The sequence below is a fragment of the Nanorana parkeri genome, unplaced genomic scaffold (assembly GCF_000935625.1).
Source record: "Nanorana parkeri isolate BGI_ZX_2015 unplaced genomic scaffold, ASM93562v1 scaffold3, whole genome shotgun sequence".
Classification (NCBI taxonomy): Eukaryota; Metazoa; Chordata; class Amphibia; order Anura; family Dicroglossidae; genus Nanorana; species Nanorana parkeri.
In genome coordinates, this window is record NW_017306271.1 from 571,972 (window position 1) to 582,749 (window position 10,778).

Here is a 10,778-nt window from a genome sequence, read left to right on the forward strand (position 1 = left end):
TGAGATTTAGGGCCCCAAGATGTTTCAAAAAGTGCATGGCCTAAAAGAGAAACTTTAAGCCCAACTCCAACTAAAGCAATTAGATACACTCAGCAAGAGTGAATAATTCTGTGACCCCCTTGGGACAATTTCTTGTAATTTCCTGACCATATTAAAGGAGAATTATGGGGAAAGTGAAATACTCCCATCCCCATAATTAGAGCCAACATGTGACACTGAAGATGTCCGCTCAATAGATCAAAAGCACATACTGCTGATCGCACAGTTCCTGATCTTCTCCCTGCAGAGAGCAGTGACTGTCAGTTAATACACCCCACAGGGATTCCCCCTCTACGTTCCTCCAATGCTGACTGGAGGGATGTGGGGGCGGGCACAGCTGGCTCTTCCTCTAGAAAGCCAGAGCCAACTGTCAATCAGGTGGAGGGATAGATTCCGACACTATTGTAGGGGTCTTTGCCGGCCGCAGCACGTCTCGGTGCTGTCAGCATATAGTGGGCTATTTCATGCTCCAGTGTGTGTGTTGGTTAGATTGCAGTGGGTTTACCAGGAGGAAACAAATGGGACTGCATTTTCACAGAATCAGATTCAGGACTATTCCTATTGGAAGGATACCAGCGACTATAGTTTGGCTAGCAGTACAACCAGCATAGGGATGCGCAGCCTATTGCATTAGGGTGTGCACACAAAAGTACAAACACACACATATATATATATATATATATGTATGTATAATATATATATATATATATAAGCTTCCCATGCACCGAGGACTGTGCCTATTATATGAGGAATGTAAGTGCCAAGTTCTGCTGCGCTCTGTATCGCTGAGCCGGTCACAGAGAGATCTTTGTGATCTCTCCACCAGCTCAGTGTCTAAAAATATGGCGCCCTCTGCTTTTGGTTTAGATGTTACGCTCAGTGTGATTAGGGTGTGTCCAGGCACACCTAACACACACCCTGTGCACGCCTATAACAACCATGTGCAGAAAATTAATGATAGCATGAAGAGTACAGCTGGTCAGCTATGTCCCAAGAGTCAGGTTAAAAGCTACATTTTCTCTTATGACTGAAACATTAATTTTAGCTAAATTAAAAATAGTTTCTTTCTGTTAATCATTAAATTCTGCCATAATGCTTTCTAAATCCTTGTAAACTTGTCAAGGTCTGAAAAATGGAGCAGCACACATAAAAAAACAACTTAGAACATCATCATCTTTCTTAATGTTTAAATGTGTCACTGGCACTTAGCATTCATAGACAACTCACTGCCAATAAACTGAGTCAGTAATAGGTCAGGCACAGTATATTTGTGTTGCTTCTCTCCTCATCATTCCTTTTTCCCCAATGTGGTTTGAAAATAAATAATTTTTCTCTTTTCCCAATAATTTAAATACCTAATAAAATTTAAATCCCACATTTTGCAATAACAAGAGTATGCATGTGGTTTTTTTTTTCACCAAGGGAAAGCAAACGTATCTGGGACAATTTCCAAAATAACAGATTCAACGTCCTGCCCATTCTCTTGGTGCGTAACCAGCTTTCAAATGCTGTGCAGAGCTCTGCAGTGAGAGACAGAACTTGGGTCTTTTGGAAGTAGATCCGGGTTCCTCATCTTGTTAAATGCAGCTTGTGAGGGTCTCCAATTGGATGTTGCTGCTCATTAAATGCTGGCTAGATTGCCAGTTTTCACACTTGTGGCTTTGCTTTAAGACATGCACACAACATATATGAGGTCACAGCTATTGTTCTTATATATCCTATTCCCGAGTTACATTACAGTGTGCACGTGTACATTTAAATCCTTCTTTTCTGGTAATGAGTTTTACTGGTCATGTGCCGCCAAGATTTTCAGCAAAGCTATGTTGCAGAGGACATGTAGAAGGTCACACAGAGTTTGAGGGAGAACCACAAGGGGAACTTATTTACATAGCATCAGGAAATTTGCTAAAGATCTTTTGTACATTGCTAATATTTCAGGCACATAACGCAGCAAAATGTATACATCCTAGTATTTTAAAATCTGGACACCAGTAAATGAAACCTGTACTGAGAGAAATAGAAAGGCTGACATTGATGACTTCTTACTTAAAAGGCTATTGCCAGGTTGCTATGCTGATCTCATGCCAGAGACCCAGAATAAACACTAAGCAACCAAAGCCAGAACTCCTGATCGCCATACTTGTTTAGGTCAGTAATCCAGAATTTGTTTGCTGCAGTGGGTGCCCATGACAGTCAAGAAACGCAAATATTCAGATGGAGAGGTCAGCTTGCATATATCTCTCACTACATGTTTCTTTTAAAGTGTACCTGTAAGTTTTGTATTGCCTTTATTAACCAGAAACCCCTCTGAGCCTGGTTTTACTTTTCCTGATTTCAAGGCCATGCCCCATCTACCTGCTGTTAGATAGTTGGAATTTAGTGCCAAAGTCAAATGGCCTCTTTCACTTGGGCTGCAAAACCAGGCAGTTTCTCTGCAGTTTTCTGAGCTTCCGGTCACTTGCTGCAATGGCACCATTGCAGCCAAACAGTGCTATAATACATTACCACGGCAACAAAGCTTTGTGCTGTGGTGCAGCAACAGCATGCCGTTTTTGGCAGGTGGTGCTTCCAAAATGCAATCCTAAATACTTAGCAAGTGCTGCTTAACCTCCCTATGAAAAGTTATCCACCACGGATCTCTTTTCAGTGTGCGGTGGTGGCTGCCATCCATGTGAACTCAGCCTTAATGACAATTTGAAACCCATCATGCAGACTAAGCTTTCTGACCATCAAAAGTACTACCAGGCATCTTGTTGTGACTGCTTTTAGACTGTACCTTTTAAAAAAAAAAAATTATAATAAATGGTTGATGGGCTCTCTTTAAAAGATTGGATAAGTGCAACTGAAGCCAAAACGTTTTGGTTTTTTTTTGCTTTGTGGAGATTAGAACACCTATCAGGTGTTTGTCTGTCTGTGTCCTGTTAGAAACAAATAACTTACATCTGATTGTCTCACTGACTCATCCTTTTGGCACTCTACCATTTTTACAAGTTAATCCCCCTTTTCAGGTTTTATCCAAGGCCCCCTAGTAGGGTGCCTATGATTTAGGAGCAGCCTACTTTTGATATAAACTAAGATCCATTATCTCTATGAAGCATCATCAAAAATCTAAAGACCTTCAAGATCTAGTGACGCTCTCAACTCAGTGTGTCATTTAGACCCCATTCACACTGAGCTACAACAAAATGAACGCTTTTTCAGTGCTGATTTGGGCAGAGCGACATTGAGCTTCTTTGAGCAACAGTGCACATACGTAGCGCTTCTTTTGGCAATTTACCACAGGGACTTTGTAGCTGATACATTGGGCTGTATCGAATCAAAAGCGGTCTTTGATGTGACATAATTCCTCTTCCTGTTTCCTGCTTCTGTGGAGAGTGTAATTTCTTGGCAAAAGTGACAATTGTGTGGCGCGACATCGTGCTACAGTGTCACGCACAAACGCAGGTAATGAGCTACACTATTGAAGTCTATTGGGACCAAGAAGCACAACATCCACCATAACATAGCTCATTTTTCTTTGAAGGTCTGTGATGCATGCATCGAAGACAAACTTCACCCCTGTGAACAAAACAAGTAAACCGTGAAATTACAGCACACAAAAAAAAAAGTGCACGAGGGTGCTTTGGACCTTCTTCGAAGAGAATTGGCCTAGATTTCATGACAGGGACAAGAACAATTTAGGTCCACCCACCCGAAGGCCGGTGGACCCCTCTCCTCATGGACGTGCCAAAACAGGTCCACCGAGTACTAGGTGGGGGCTCTCCCGGAGAGAGACCCCCGGGTTGGGGGGAGGCAGGGGAGCCCGTAGAGGCCACAGAACCCCCCCCCCTCGACATCAGGAAGGTCCCCGCACCCTCCCATCTTCTGTGAAGTCAAAAAAGTGCTTAATCGTGCATGAAAAAGTGCACACAAAAAATATTGCCCCGAGCTAGCCATAAGGCGTAGTGCAGATAATGCAAGAAGTGCCGTGACCTAGTGACAGTGAATCACAGTGGGGTCCCACATCCAAGTGATTTTCTGGCACGCCACCACCAGGGACCACAGCACCACGGGCCTCTGCACCTCCCGAACCCCCTAGCCAGACCAGAGGTGCAGCACTTATCCCTATCAGGAGGCATTAGTGCTGAGGAAGCTCCCCCTGCTCCGTAGGGAACCGCCTCAAACACCCACCTTCACTTCAGAGAGTACTTAGCAACATTCCGCCCCAGGACAGTCCATGCTGTTCCCCTCTGAAAACTGATAAAAACAGATACACTCGATCTTAGCCAAAAGGCCCGAGAAGCAATAAATAAATAAAATAGCTCATTTTCGAGCTTCAAGATGTGAACATCACCATTGAAATGCATTGGAAGAACTACATTGAGCTTCATATTTGAGCGATTTTTGAGTGGAAAACACGCTACAAATGACTCAATGTGAATGGGTTCTTAGGGTGCTTCAATAAAAACAGAAAATCAGCATGAAATATGTTCTTCTAACAACATGGTTGGATCTCCGCCTTTCAGCCACAGTTTGTTTTGTTCTCCTTTTGTTTGTGTAGGTTACCAAAACCATACTAGAAAGTTATTCAAATTCCAAAAGTGTTCCTACTGTGTGTGTTTGACTGGGGTGAGGGTATTGGATTGTAAGTTCCCTATAGCAGGGGCTGAAGTGAATGGTTTAAAGCAAATCTGCTGCCTTTAAAAATGAAACGTTCCCCACATTTAAAGATTGTTTTTACTCACCTGTCCCGTTGCCCATGCCTGCTATGTTCCTTCAATGTAAGAGCTACAGCTACCCCAAGAATTTTCACATCAGACCCTTCCTTCCCTCATCACACAGTGTGGTTCAGTCTACTGACCTCTAATGTTATTACCGTGTCCTGTAATGACTTAGTGGTCAGCAGATGGAACCGCGGCATGCAGGGGTGCAGCAGAAATTCAACACACCCAGAAGTGTCAGATGTGAGGGTATTTCCCAAAAACGCTACAAAAGAGGAGAAGATTCCAAAAAAGAGCGGCAAGCAGTGGCGCAACTACCAGGGTCGCAGAGGTCGCGACCGCGACCGGGTCCTGGAGTTCGGCCACTTGGAGGGGGCCCAGGACAGGAGGAAGGGGCCACTGGTGACCGCTGATTACCAGTCCCGAGACCTCTTCCTCCCGTCCTGGGCCCTATATGCTTCACGCTGCTCCCCTCATCTTGTTCCGGGTGCAGCGTGAAGCATCATCCAGCCGGGCAGCAGCCAATGAGAGGGAGCGATGTAATCCCCGCCCCCTCATCACACAGAACTGCCGCCGAGTGCCGAATAGAGCTGCTGCGGACGCGAAGGGGGAGACTGGGAGCTGGAAGTATCAAGGAAGGTGACATGGGGTCCGGGAGCGGAACGATGGGGACATGAAGGGGGGAGATAATGGGGAGATGAAAGAGGACAGTGGTTTTTTTTTTCTTTCCTTGTCTAAATTTTGTTTAAACGCATAAAAAAAAATCTAATGCGTTTCTTCTTAGGGGGGGCGCCCCCTTCATGGATTCTTGCATGGGGCCCTGAGGTCACTAGTTACGCCACTGGCGGCAAGACAGGTGAGTATAAACAATATATATTGTGAGGAACTTTTTTTTAAGCAACAGAGCCCTAGGCACAGTACAAACACACTTTTTATGCTAATTGTGTGTTTATTAACAAATTATAAATATATTTTGCATAGGGCTAGCATAAGCTCCTGAATCGGGTCTTCTGTAATCCTCTGCACAGCATTACTCATTATTCCTGAGGGACGTTAAGCACTAGTATGCTTGTCGGAGAAGAGAACACAAGGATGACCTGTTCAATGTGCTGCCGCTTTTTTTGGGTCAGGCTGTATATTAGCAGCAGTGTAGTCTGCAAGATTTTTGGCTGGCTGTGGGGGTCATGTATCACAAGGCTGGTTGGATAGAATTTGAAAAATCCTTTGTCAGATAAGACACTTCATATGTATCTTTGTTACAAAGATTTTATTATTTTCTAACAAATAAAAATAGAGAGTACAAAGAAAACAGCAAAACAAAGTCATAACAAGTTTACAGTACAGCACAACCCAAGGCTTTGCAATCTGTCACTACATTCCATAGATATGAGCAAAATAGACAAAGGGCATAACAGCCAAGGCCATTCAAAGGTTTGGGATGATTCAGAACCAAGTTGTAGTTTACAGGCAAGTTTTAACACTGAAACTAAGGTCAGGTACCAAGGGCCACACTGGGTGAGGCAAAGGGACAGGGGGAGTGGGCACAAAAGCACCCGTCAGCCCTCCAAACACCCTTACACACCATTCAGTGCAGTCGTTTTGAAGGTGAGGTACCAGATAAAGATTAGGAAGAAAGAAAAAGACAAACACATGAACGAAGATAAAGCAGAAAAAAAGAGAGTGCCCAAAGGGTGAAAAAAGATGAGGGAAAGAAAGAGGAGGCGGGAGGGTAGAGTACCACCAGGAGCAGAACTGCCTGGAAACACAGGCCTAATTACAGACGTAGTAGGGGTATTGGGCTGGGCAAACCCAACAGGTTTTTGATAGCCCACCCAAAGGGAATACGTCATCAGAAATTTGGAATAGGTATCGTTTAGGATAGCCGTGACCTTCTTATTAATCATAATACTTGTCATTCCCTGCTTAACTTCCTCAAAGCTCAAGGTGGGTTGCAGCCAAGATCTAGCAATTGTCTGTCTAGTGGCTAGGAAAAATGGTTGGACAATCAGCGTTCATGGTTAGTAAGGTATGATACCTTCCTATACAGAAGGGCCTCCCAGGGATCATATTTCAAGTCACACTAAAGTATGGACCGAAGGAGATTGTACATGCATATCCACAATTTGTGGACCTTAGGACAATTCCACCAGACATGGTATATAGTATTAAATATTTAGATATCCTGTCATGCTTTAAGTACTATCTCATTAACATTTTGTTAGAATCCTCCAGGGCTATCACGGCAAGAGAGCTTGTTGCCATTTGTGCACTTTATTAGTATTTCAACTGTATTTAGCTGTTTTTCGGGGGTTTAGCTTTAATGGTCTCTATACAAGTGCTTATGACTGTTGGTGCTACAGTGGATATAAAAAGTCAACACACCCCTGTAGAAATGCCAGGTTTATGAGATGTAAAGAAAAATCAGACCAGGATAAATCACGTCAGAATTTGTTCCACCTTTATTGTGACCTATAAGCTGTACAATTCAATTAAAAGCCAAAGTGAGATTGTTTGGTATGGGGAAAACATAAAAATAATGTGGCTGCATAAGTGTACACACCCTCTTATAATTAGGGATGTGGCTGTGTTCAGAATTAACCAATCACATTCAAACTGATGTTAAATAGTAGTCAGTACACACCTGCCATCAATTAAAGTGACTTTGATTAGCCCATAATAAAAAGTTCACCTCTTCGTGTAGGATTTTTCTAACATTTGCCTCTTACAGCAAAAGGCATGGCCCATGAAGAGCTTGCAAAGCATCAAAGGGATCACATTGTTTTAAGAAATCAAACAGGAAAAAGGTGCAAAAAAAATTCCAAGGCATTAGATCTACCATGAAACACTGTGAAGAAGATCATCAACAAGTGAAGAAAATATGGCACAACTGGGGCATTACCAAGAACCTTTTAATAGGTTGGACTTGATGGACTAATGTCTTTATTCAACCTCAAATACTATGTAACTACTATGTAACTGGGCGTTCCTTCAAAAAGAATGCTGCAAAGAGACCTTTAATAACATTAAAGGAGCTGCAGGAATTTCTGACAAGTACTGGTTGAGTACTACATGTGACAACAATCTCCCGTATTCTTCGTATGTCTGGGCTGTGGGGTAGGATGGCGAGATGGAAGCCTTTTATTATTAAGAAAACCATCCAAGCCCAACTGCATTTTGCAAAAAACTATATCAAGTCTGAGAAAAGCATGTGGGGAAAAATATGTTATGGTCTGATGAGACCAAGTTTGAACTTGTTGGCCATAATTCCAAAAATAATGTTTGGCGCAGAAACAACACTGCGTATCACCAAAAGAACACCATACCCACAGCGGAGGATGGTGGTGGCAGCATTATGCTTTGGGGCTGTTTTTCTTCAGCTGGAACTGGGACTTTAGTCAAGGTGGAGGTGATTTATAAACCGTTCCAATATCAGTCAATTTTGGCACAAAACCTTCAGGCCTCTGCTAAAAAGCTGAAGATGAAGAGGAATGTCACCAGCGTGCCAATGACCCAAAACATAACTCCAAATCGACAAAAGAATGGCTTCCTCAGAAGAAGATCAAAGATTTGGAATGGCCCAACCAGAGCATGGACCTGAATCCAATTGAAAATCTATAGGGTGACCTGTAGAGGGCTGCAAAAGACTGAATGCTGTCATAAAATCAAAAGGTTCCTTCAACAAAGTATTAGTTTAAAGTTTTGCTTATTTATGCAACCACGTTAATGTTATTTTTTCCTCCTTTTAAAGATTTGTTTGTTTTTAGTTAAATTGTACAGATTATAGGTCACGATAAAGGTGGTCAACTTTCTGAAGTGGTTTATCTTCATCTAAGTGGTCTGATTTTTTTACATCTCAAACACCTGGCATTTTTACAGGGTTGTGTAGACTTTAAATGAATAAAACTATACTGTCCTACATTGGTTACACTAGTCCAATCAATAATGTAACTAACGAGACCTGCTTCATGTTACTGCATAGGTTGGCGCCAATCCGATATTGATTTCCCATTTTCAGAAATCTCTTTTAATACGAAATCCACCATCATTGTAGTGACTTCAATAGTTTTTAGAGTATTGATAGGCTGCCTGTTGCTTCAACCCAGAAGAATGGCTGCCTTTAATTCCTCCACTCAGGATGTAATTGTTATTGTCTGAGTGTGATGTTTACCTATAAGTCATTCCAAAGTAATTTATCTTCGACCTCCTCTACACTCTCAGCGGTGATGTTTACATTATTTCTACAAGAAACACGTTTTTTTCTTCTTCTTACTTCAAACGACTGACTTGCTTATATTGCGTTATTTATTCTCAACCCTTCCTTTGCTAGAATGAAATATGAGTGTTTTTTTTTTCCTGGTGCACACCGAAAACTGAACTCTCATTAGACAACATCTCATTAATCATTGCAGTCAAGGCTTTCACAAATAGAAACATGTTTTGGGGTGTATTTCTGTCTTAAACTGTAACAGCTGGCCTCTACCTCCTTAATTTGTGATACAGAATTACTTAGATCGTCGAATGTATAAACAAGTGTGTTGTATATACAAAAACATTTTAGCAGTTGTATATGTTTCAGGCCCTTTGCAATTTAGGGCTCTGAACCCAAGGTGCATAACACATGCTAAACCTGATTAAAGGAAACCTGTATTGCAAAAACATGGCTAAATATTTATTTTTGTAAATGCTAGCTGCCTGGCTGTCATGCTGGTTCAGCAGCTTTAACCACCTGGTGACCGGGGTGTTTACACCCCCTTCCTGTCCAGGCATTTTTCTGTTTTCAGTGCTGTGGTACTTTTACATATTTATTCACTCATGCAACGCTGTACTGAAATGAAACTTTTTTTGGGACGGAGAGAGCTTTATTTTGGTGGTATTTAATCACCACTTGGACTTTTATTTTTTACTATATTAAGAAAAAAGTACTCAAAAATTTGAAAAAAAAAGTGTTCCCTACTTTGTTATAAAACATTTACTATTACCCAATTTTTTGGTAAAATTTTAAAGACGGGGTCACGTCGGGTAAATAGACACCAAACATGTCAAGCTTTAAAATTGCGCGTGCCTGCGAAATTGCAAAAAACTTCTAAACCCAAAATTGGCCATAGGCAACGCTTTAAAAGCTTTTACTGCTCATCATTTTAGTGTTATCAGTGATTGATGACCCTAGAATTATTGCTCACACTCTGGCGTTCGCAGTGATATGTAATACATGCAGCTCAATGGGTGCAATCGTCGTTTTCGCATGTAGGCGCACCCAACGCATGTTTGCGTGTGTATACGGGGGCAGGGGGACTTTAAAACATTTTTTTTTTTTTTTTATATGTATATTTTTAAACTTTTTTTTATCTCAACTTTATTGCTATCACATAGGGCGCTAAGAAGCCCCCTATGTGATAGCCAATATACAGTGACAGGTCCTGTTTATGGAGTGTTCTCTAAGACCCCTAATGTCACCTAGGGACCCCCAAAGAAGCTGATGAAGCAAAGATCTGCTTCACTGGCTTCTGTAGCCAGGACTGACACCTGAATGCAGACGTGATGTCATTTACATCACTTCCTGCATTCAGAGAACGTGGATGAGATCAGAGGGAGATCATGTACTGAGCTCCCTCTGATTTCTGTTCACCAAGTCGATGTGCCGGTACCAGCCCGCAACGGGCACAGCAGAGCTCAGGATCTGGGGAGGGGGGGCGTCTCTACAGATGCCGTAACACTTGCATGTAAACAGCCATCGCTGGCTGTTTACTTTTCAAGCAGATTTCCTGCTTCCTCTGACTGATAATCTCAGGAATTTTGGAGTAAGATTTAGTGATGTTACTACTGTGTTGCTTACTGCTTTCCTTGCTTGGAGGCTCTGGCATGAGAAAGCCCTGCCTTTCCCAAGATGACAACCTCCACACAGAGACAGTGCAGAACAAGGCATGGTAAGTTACTAATAGGGGAAAGATCAGATGCAGGTATACAACAGGTAATTCTGGGGGCTAGCCATTTGCCTGCTTTTTTTTTGGGGGGGGGGGGGGGCCAGGTTTCGCTGTGAAT